We start from the raw sequence: 8811 nt of genomic DNA, 5'->3' as shown, positions 1-8811 counted from the left end.
AAGATTCACTGCTGCTGCTGCTGCTAAGTCACTTCAGTCGTGTCCGACTCTGTGTGACCCCATAGACGGCAGCCCACCAGGCTCCCCCGTCCCTGGGATTCTCCAGGCAAGAACACTGGAGTGAGTTGCCATTTCCTTCTCCAATGCATGAAAGTGAAAAGTGAAAGGAAGTCGCTCAGTTGTGTCCGACTCTTCACAACCCCATGGACTGCAGCCCACCAGGCTCCTCTGTCCATGGGATTTTCCAGGCAAGACTGAAGATTCACAGACACCGAATAAGACAGCCAGGGTAAAATCCAAAAGGTATGAACCTGAATCCTGACTCCACTGACTGGAGGATCATGGCCAAGTTTACTTAACCTTCTGAGCCTCAGTAACTGCATCACTAAAATAGAGCAACTGATCCCTGATCCCCACAAGACCATTGAGAAGAGTAAAGAAGACGACATCTGTGGAAGAATCGGGCACTCTGTGGTCTGCAGGCCTAAAATGAACAGCAATTCACTCTTGGCTTCAACCACTGACTGGTTCATTGTAACACTGTATGATTTTTCATAGGCAGATCCTGTTTCCCTGGAGGTCAGAGACCATAACCTATTTTGTCAATCCCTAAACATAATATTGGTATATAGAACATTCTCAGTAAATAGTAACCAATTAATTGAAAGCTGTATACTGAACACTTTTATTAGCACACTCACACACACAACATCAGAAGACCCATGTTCCTTTTCATCCAACTACATAAATCATTCACTGTGTTTCTGTAATCTTTTCAAAGAGCGAATATGGTCAATTTCCAATTATCTTTGTCAGTGGGGAACAGGAATAGTCTGAATAATGAAACCCACAAATAATCCATACGTTTAATTTTAGTAGCTGCTTCCAGCCAGTATGAAAATGTCCCACTGTGAATGTTACTGTTCTCCCCACCCCTCCTTTCTCTCTAGCTGGGGCAGATCTTGCCAAAAGGCATCCTTGTCAGGGAGAAGGGAAGCCCAGAGTCTAGACAATCCTCCTGCTTGCTAATCAGCCTTCAGATAACAAAGCCTGGCTCTGCTTCTCGGGAGGCCTTGCCTGGTGCTGTGTCAAAGGACAAAGAGGATTTATAGGATCACACACTAAATTCCAATCCTAATGACACCCTGACCCCCGTGGTCACCAGCCAAGCATGTCCATTGGCTAAATCAGCCAACGTGGGGCTGACATCTCATGAGACCTTGGAACAGAGACTCACATGGAAAATAAAATGTGAATCACACCACACAGGCCAGATCTACTTAATTCAATTAGCAAATGTTACTGAACACCTACTATGACATCAAGTCCTAAAGGAAATCAACCCTGAATATTCATTGGAAGGACTGATGCTGAAGCTGAAGCTCCAATTTTGGTCATCTGATGGGAAAAGCTGACTCATTGGAAAAGACCCTGATGCTAGGAAAGACTGAAGGCAAAAGAAGAGGGCAGCCGAGGATGAGATGGTTGGATGGCATCAACAGACTCAATGGACATGAATTTAAAAGCAAACTCCAGAAGATAGTGGAGGACAGAGGAACTTGGCATACAGCAGTCCATGGGGTTACAAAGAGTCAGACATCACTTAGTGACTGAACAATGATGACAACAACTATGACATCTGCCAATTACACATTCTTGTGTGTGTGTGTGTGTGTGTTATGTACAATTAGTGTGTGTGTGTTATGCACAATTACTGTGCCTTTGGAATACAAGGCAAACTCAGGAAGAAACAGACCTGATCTGAAAACCATTTCATGCAGCCACTGCTAATCAGAATCTTGAATGCACATGTCACTTGGGTCTACTAATTTCAGAGGATTTCTAATGATAGCCTAAAGGCAGTTTGTTATTTTTTTGTAACCAAGACTTAAAAGTTAATATGCTTTGTTTAAAAAAATAAAAGAATTAATTTATTTCCTCTGGTCTTTCCTGAGTTGAAAACTGTTCAACCTAACCTGGCCAGCAAGAGGCCTGAGGGCTGGATCTGGGCTCAAAAGTGTTTGTCTCTCTCATTGTGGGTTCTCTCCAGGGCCTCCTCCAGCCCCTTTCTCCCCAACACTGAGGGCACATGACAACTGCTCTTGTCACCTGACCCCTTCACTAACTTACATCATCCACCTGGCTTCTCCAGGTATTTGCATCTATAGTCTCAGGCCTATTGTATTTCTAAACTGCAGCAAAAATACCTTCCTTCCCACAAGCTCTTCTTACAATGTGACTTCAAAATCCTTCCCATGGGGACTTCCCTGGTGGTCCAGTGGCTAAAACTCCACATTCCCAATGCAGGGAGCTGGGTTCAATCCCTGGTCAGGGAACTAGGTCCCACATGCTGCAACTAAAGATCCTGCATGTCACAGTGAAGATCAAAGATCCCACACGCCACAACTCAGACCCGGTGCAGTTAAATTAAAAAAAAAAAAATTTCCCATGAAGACGTGGGGTCTAAGTTTCTTCTTCTAAATATTCGCATGTATGTGGACTTCTGCGGAAGTGACCCTAAGTGACCCCTGCTGGAGGTGGCTCACACCAACTGGGTACCCCTCCTCCAAACTCTATGTTCAGTGGCTTGAAATGGGCCATGGTGGGAGTATTCATATCATGAAAATCAGCAAACATGACAGACAGGGTTTTCCATCAAGGAAGCCAGTTGTTTTTCATTTTCCCACACACTGCTTCACCTGGTTCTCTCATGATGCTCACTCCCGGAATTCTGTCCCAAGGAGAGGGCCACGTGGCAGGAAACCAAGGCCTCAGGCTCATCACTCACTGAGCTCCACGCTGAGTCGCTTTCGTCATGTCCAACTCTTCAACCCTGAATTCTGTAGCCCGCCAGGCTCCTCTGCTCATGGGCTTCTCCAGGCAAGAATACTGGAGTGGGCTGCCATGCCCTTCTCCAGGGGATCTTCCCAACCCAGGGATCAAACCCGGGTCTCCCGCACTGCAGGCAGATTCTTTACTGTTTGAGCCACCAGGGAAGCCCTCCCAGCTGATATCCAGCACTAATTTTCCAGCCATATGAGAGAGCCTTCTGAGAGTGGATCCTCCAGCCCCAGCTGACACCACAAAGAACAAAGTCAATCCTTTTCCACAGAACTGTGTCTAATTACAGACAATTCATGAGCACCTGAAAAGGCTGGGGATGTGCAGCAGTAACAGCGACGAGAACCCAGTTCCTGGTGGCCTGGAGTGGCCAGGCTCTGTCCTGCATGAGCCCTTTTACCAACAGGTCACCAACATCATTCTTACTTGCTGGTTCCCGCTGTGTCCCATTGTACACTGATTCAGGCAGACTTGGCCCTTTCTTTGTTTCAGGGCTCACAACCTCCCCTCAGAGAACTCCAGAAACTCTGTCCCTTAGTTTAGTTCAGTTCAGTCACTCAGTCATGTCCGACTCTTTGCAGCCCCACGGACTGCAGCACTCCCGACCTCCCTGTCCATCACCAACTCCTGGAGTTTATCCAAACTCATGTCCATTGAGTCGGTGATGCCTTCCAACCATCTCATCCTCTGTCATCCCCTTCTCCTCCTGCCCTCAATCTTTCCCAGCATCAGGGTCTTTCCCAATAAGTCAGTTCTTCGCATCAGGTGGCCAAAGTATTGGAGCTTTAGCTTCAGCACCAGTCCTTCCAGTGAATATTCAGGACTGATTTCCTTTAGGACAGACTGGTTGGATCTCCTTGCAGTCCAAGGGACTCTCAAGAGTCTTCTCCAACACCACAGCTCTAAAGCATCAATTCTTCAGCACTCAGCTTTCTTTATAGTCCAATTCTCATATCCATACATGACTACTGGAAAAACCATAGCTTTGACTAGACAGACCTTGGTTGGCAAAGTAATGTCTCTGCTTTTAAATAAGCTGTCTAGGTTGGTCATAACTTTTCTTCCAAGGAGCAACTGTCTTTTAATTTCATGGCTGCAGTCACCATCTGCACTAATTGTGGAGCCCCCCAAAATAATGTTTCTCACTGTTTCCATTGCTTCCCCATCTATTTGCCATGAAGTGATGGGACCAGATGCCATGATCTTCGTTTTCTGAATGTTGAGCTTGAAGCCAACTTTTTCACTCTCCTCTTTCACTTTCATCAAGAGGCTCTTTAGATCTTCACTTTCTGCCATGAGGGTGGTGTCATCTGCATATCTGAGGTTATTGATATTTCTCCCGGCAATCCTGATTCCAGCCTGTGCTTCATTCAGCCCAGCATTTCTCATGATGTACTCTGCATAGAAGTTAAATAAGCAGGGTGACAATATACAGCCTTGACGTACTCCTTTCCCATTTTGGAACTAGTCTGTTGTTTCATGTCCAGTTCTAGCTGTTGCTTCTTTACCTGCATACAGATTTCTCAAAAGGCAGGTCAGGTGGTCTGGTATTCCCATGTCTTTCAGAATTTTCCACAGTTTATTGTGATCCACACAGTCAAAGGCTTTGGCATAGTCAATAAAGCAGAAGTAGGTGTTTTTCTGGAAATCTCTTGCTTTTTCAAGATGGCAATTTGATGTCTGGTTCCTCTGCCTTTTCTAAATCCAACTTGAACATCTGGAAGTTCACGGTTCACATACTGTTGAAGCCTGGCTGGGAGAATTTTGAGCTTTACTAGCATGTGAGATGACTGCAATTGTGTGGTACTTTGAGCATTCTTTGGCATTGCCTTTCTCTGGGATTGGAATGAAAACTGACCCTTTCCAGTCCTGTGGCCACCGCTGAGTTTTCCAAATTTGCTGGCATATTGAATGTAGCACTTTCACAGCATCATCTTTTAGGATTTGAAATAGCTCAACTGGAATTCCATCACGTCCACTAGCTTTGTTCAGAGTGATGCTTCCTCAGGCCCACTTGACTTTGTACACCAGGATGTCTGGCTCTAGTATAGTTCTCTTTCATAGTTCTTTTGTGTACTCTTGCCACCTCTTCTTAATATCTCTGTCCCTAGCTGCTCCTATTTCATCTCAAGGCAGCTTGGAGCTGCTCTGCATCTGTTTTCCTGAACCTCTCGCTCTGAATGTTCCAAATTTCAAAGTGGATGCTGCCTACAAGGGCTTCCTCAATGGTACAGTGGTAAAGAATCTGCCTGTAATGTAGGAGCTACAGGAGACTCAGGTTCGATTCCTGGGTTGGGAATGTCCCCTGGAGGAGGGCATGGCAACCCACTCTAGTATTCTCGCCTGGAGAATCCCATGGACAGAGGAGCCTGGAGGGCTACAGTCCATAGGGTCTCAAAGAGTCAGACACGACTGAAGCAACTTAGCGCACGCACACACACACTGTCTACAAAGCTGAAAACTAGGAACTTCGGCTCTTCTGTACCCACAATTTGAATGTCTTGTTCCAGGGGTTTCCTAGCATTTGACGTTTTAAATAGAACTGGAAAACATCTGTGTTTGGTGCTCCCTGAAAGGTCTCCTTCATTGTCCCAATGACTGGCTCCACCTCAGCTTCCTGGCTCATTCTCAGATGTACACCCTTGCAGGGGCAGGACAGGGCTTCCAGACTTGCCATCTCCTTCCTGCCCATGCAGGGGTGACACCAGGCGTGAGAGGCACACAGTGAATGAGATTCTGTCCTGGCCTGCAAGGACTGAAGACTACTGGGCTTATACACTGAGAAAATAGGGGAGGATTCGATTTGGGTTTTAAAGTTTGAATAAGAGTTTTCTTGGCAGAGAGAGAAGGAGAGGAAGAAAAGGACAAAGAGGGGAGGAGGGAGGGAGAAAAATTAACTAATTTCAGGCAGAAGGGCAAATGTCGGTGGAGGCCAGTTTGACAAAGAATGAGAATTCTAATGTATCTGGAGCCAAAGGGACACAGGTGGAGAGTTCAGCAGAGGGTGTGGGGTCAGATGAAGCATGAATTTCACTCCATGGGCAACACGGAGCCACTGCAAGTAAGAGCAAAATGACATGGTCTGATTTGCATTTTCTAAAAATAACACTCTTGGAGGCAGAGTGGAAAAGGGCTCAAAGGGGGACTTAATTGCCAATCAAAGGAGGCCAACTGAAGGCTATTTCTAGACAAGAGATGATGGAGGGCTAAAAATGGCATGGTGACAATTGGAATAGAGAGAAAATGCTTGTGGACGAGAAACCACAACAAAGGGGAGGTGTCAGGGGATTGGAGTGTAAGGAGCAGGAGCTTAATAATAGCAGTAGTGGCAGCAGCAGCCACAGCATACACGTGGCACCTACTATGTGCCAGGCATTATTTTAAGGGCTTCACCAGAGTAAGGTCAACAGAAAGGAGGAGAGGGGACCTCAAATGTCCTTTCAAGGAGGAAGCAGAGCTGGATAACAGGTTCAGTCTGAAGGACTCTGCTTCACTGTGCAACCTCAGCTTCCCAGCTTTCAGGGCTAACGGCCCCCCGTGAAACCGAAGCTGAAGCTCTCTGGACTTCCCTGATGGCTCAGTGGCTAAGATTCCACGCTCTCGATGCAGGGGGCCCAGGTTCAGGGAACTGGATCCCACGGGCCACAACCAAAACTTTGAGTACCGCATCTAAAGACCCCGCCTGCCGCAACTGAGACCTGGTGCAGCCAAATGCATTAATTAATTAGATCGTTTCTAAAAGCTGAAGCTTTTGTTGCACCTGGAGTCAGTCTTGAGAAGTCAGGGCAGCCATCAGTGATCTCAGTGCTACTGTCCTGGGAACTCAGCCCGAGGTCACTCTCCCAGTCCTAGGACCCTATCCTGGCTTTGCCCTGCCACTGTCTCCCCAATGATACCAACCTACATGGAAGCCCCAAGGGGCATCCTTGCCTTCCCCCTGGCTTCCAGTGACCCCTTTTCCTCAGAACCAGCATATATGTCCTCCAAATTCTCCAGGGTCTGCTTCCAGCCACAGCCAGGCCCACAGGCTCTCAGGCCTAACCCAACTGCCACGTACCGGCTACCACTTAGGCCCGCTGCTGCTGGGCAACCCTGACTGATGGGTTCTTGGGAGTTCATGCTTCCAGGATTAATGAGAGTGACGGATGCTCTCAGATGTGGTGCTGGAGCAAGGTCAGCTCTCGCCCACGCCTGCCCTACGCTAGGTGGCTGCCCTGTCCCGGCTGACCCAGTATTGGTAAAGGACATCCGGCCTCCAGATAAAGCCATGCAGAACCAGAGCCATGGGAAGGGGGAAAGTGACAGCAGTGTCAGAGGTGGCAGCAAGCTTTCTAGCCTGGGAGGAGGAGTATAACAGCGGCGGAAGGAGAGTCGCTGAAAGGCTATGAAGAAGTTCTGTGCCCTCTGTTCTGGGTGGGTGAGATCTCTGGCCCTGCCACCCACCCACGCTATGCATGCAGCTGTGCGCATCAAGCCATCTGCATTGCGGAATGCCACCCAACTCCCCAGGACACACATCTGCTTAGAGGTGGGGACATGATGCTTCAAATGACTCCAGGGCCGCTGCACAGCTCTGCTCCTTCCAGTGGGGCCAATTTTCCACTGTGCAAAGCCCACAAGCTGCCAACCTGTGGCCGTTTGTGGGCCATTTGTGCTTGCTAACAAGGACCAGTTGTCATTGAGGGCACCCATGATTTTCACTGCTGAACACTACGGCTGCATGCAACTCTCAGTGAATTTCCACAAAGTCTGAAGACACCGGAATCTTCATTTCAAGACATCAGCTTCCAAACACATCTTGAATTCTTTTTTAAATTTTTAAAATTTATTTATTTTTATTGAAGGATAATTGCTTTACAGAATTTTGCTGTTTTCTGTCAAACCTCAACATGAATCATCCAAAGGTATACATATATACCCTCCCCTTTGAGCCTCCCTCCCATCTCCCGTCCCATCCCTCCCCTCCAGATTGATACAGAGCCCCTGTCTGAGTTTCCTGAGCCATACAGCAAATTCCTGTTGGCTATCTATTTTACACATGGTAGTGTAAGTTTCCATGTTACTCTTTCCATCCATCTCACCCTCTCCTCCCCTCTCCTCACGTCCAGAAGTCTGTTCTCTATGTCTGTTTCTCCACTGCTGCCCTGTAAGTAAATTCTTCAGCACCATTTTTCTGGATTCCGTATATGTGCGTTAGAATATGGTATTTATCTTTCTTTTTCTGACTCACTTCACTCAGTATAATGGGTTCTAGGTTCATCCCCCTCATTAGAACTGACTCAAATGTGTTCCTTTTTATGCTGAGTAATAGTCCATTGTGTATATATATATCACAATTTCTTTATCCATTCATCTGCCAATGGACATCTAGGTTGCTTCCATGTTCTAGCTACTGTAAATAGTGCTGCAATGAACAATGGGATAGATGTTTCTCTTTCAATTTTGGAGTGTGATTGCTGGGTCATATGGTGGTTTTATTTCTAGTTTTCTAAGGAATCTCCATACCATCTTCCATAGTGGCTGTATCAATTTACATTCCCACCAACAGTGCAAGAGTGTTCCCTTTTCTCCACACCCTCTCCCACATGGAGAATTCTTAAAGAGTCCAGGAAATGGCAGTAAAGGACACGGCCTTGTGGCCTCCCAGGAGCATGTTCTGGGTGTTCCTTAATGGTACTAGGGTTTTGACCTTTGCAAATTGCTGTCCCACATGAAGAAAGAACACGCCTTCATTCCTTCTTCAGAGCCCTGCCTTCCATCCTCATGGGAAATTTTAACAAAGTATGGCCAATCCAGACTAGTCTACATGGCAGCGATTAAAGCTAAAGTTCACCAACAAGGCGCAAACCAGCAGTCTGTATATGCATACAGGAGTGTGGGTAGGTGAATGATAGATCAAGAGAGAGACAGATAATGGACAGAAGGTATTAATAGATAAATAGAGAGTAGAAGGGGCTTCCCTGGTGGCTC

Source organism: Ovis canadensis, chromosome 24, assembly GCF_042477335.2.
Source record: "Ovis canadensis isolate MfBH-ARS-UI-01 breed Bighorn chromosome 24, ARS-UI_OviCan_v2, whole genome shotgun sequence".
NCBI lineage: Eukaryota > Metazoa > Chordata > Mammalia > Artiodactyla > Bovidae > Ovis > Ovis canadensis.
Note: the sequence above shows the minus strand (reverse complement) of the source record.